Source organism: Aplysia californica, unplaced genomic scaffold (assembly GCF_000002075.1).
Source record: "Aplysia californica isolate F4 #8 unplaced genomic scaffold, AplCal3.0 scaffold00007, whole genome shotgun sequence".
Taxonomy (NCBI): Eukaryota; Metazoa; Mollusca; class Gastropoda; order Aplysiida; family Aplysiidae; genus Aplysia; species Aplysia californica.
This window is the reverse complement of record NW_004797277.1, coordinates 174,833-175,955: the sequence shown is the minus strand read 5'-3', so window position 1 is coordinate 175,955 and position 1,123 is coordinate 174,833.

Sequence of the window (1,123 nt, the reverse complement as noted above, 5' to 3'; positions counted from 1 at the left end):
TTTGATAAGAATTTTGACAGATTAGATCCAGATCTATGTTTTGAAGAAACTATTCGAAAAGATTAAGAGCCTGGTCTGATCAAAGCCTACCTTTCAGTTAATTGATATCAAATCTAACCACTGCAATTTTGCCTCGTCTTTGTGTTTAAATTACTTAAACAAGCTAGATCTACTAATCTGAGGAACTAATTTCACTCACTTGACAATGACTCACTGACTTAATATATAAAAAACATAGTAATAATAACAGTATCATCAATCACAATTATTTTTATGGGATGATGATGGATGAAAGCAGCCAAAGATAGTCTCGTTTCTAAAATGCAAGTTTGTAAAGTATAGCTTATTAACGACAAAGGAAACCATAGAGTGCGTTTGGTGCTGAGCTTGCTTTATGCACAGCGTATAATATGCGTTTGCTCGAATGAATTTAAACAACTCATCACTGCTTCTGTCAGGCAGATCAGTCAGTTGTTTTTTAATTACATCATCTATTTTTAGCTCATAATATGTCTTATAGACACAAATAGTCACTCCGTTTTTTTTAAATATAAAGAGCTATCAGCAAGGTTCTGGGCCATGTGAAGTTAAGGTTGACTAGCAGCTAGATCTTTTTCACAATGGGCAGGTAATTTCTTTATCAGTGTACTTTTTAATGTTTTGTTTTATTGAATGTTGTCCAAAAACACAGTTAGTAAAGGTTTTTGTTTCAGTTATCACTACTCTAAGTAGAAAAACAATTGACCAGGCTACAAAACAACATTAAGTTCACTTTTTTATCTTTAGTAAGTCCATAGTTGTCACTCTTGTGTTACGAATGTCTAAAGTTAGACTTACTTAAAACAGCAACAGAAGGAGCTTTAGTCTAGGTGCTGTAAATCGTCTACTTTAGTTCTTAAAATCAATATAAACCAAAGTTTAATACATACAGAAGAAAGCACTACTTATTTGGTATACTTAAAAAATTAAAAAAACTGAACGTAAGAATGAAAAATACAGTTTCCTGTTCAAATGTCACAACGGAAAGTTTAACGTTTAACTCGATTTTTTAAATACTAGTAGATCTACGTGTATTCATCATTTGTTTGACTGAATTTGCTTTATGAAGAGCTTTTGCCTTCCT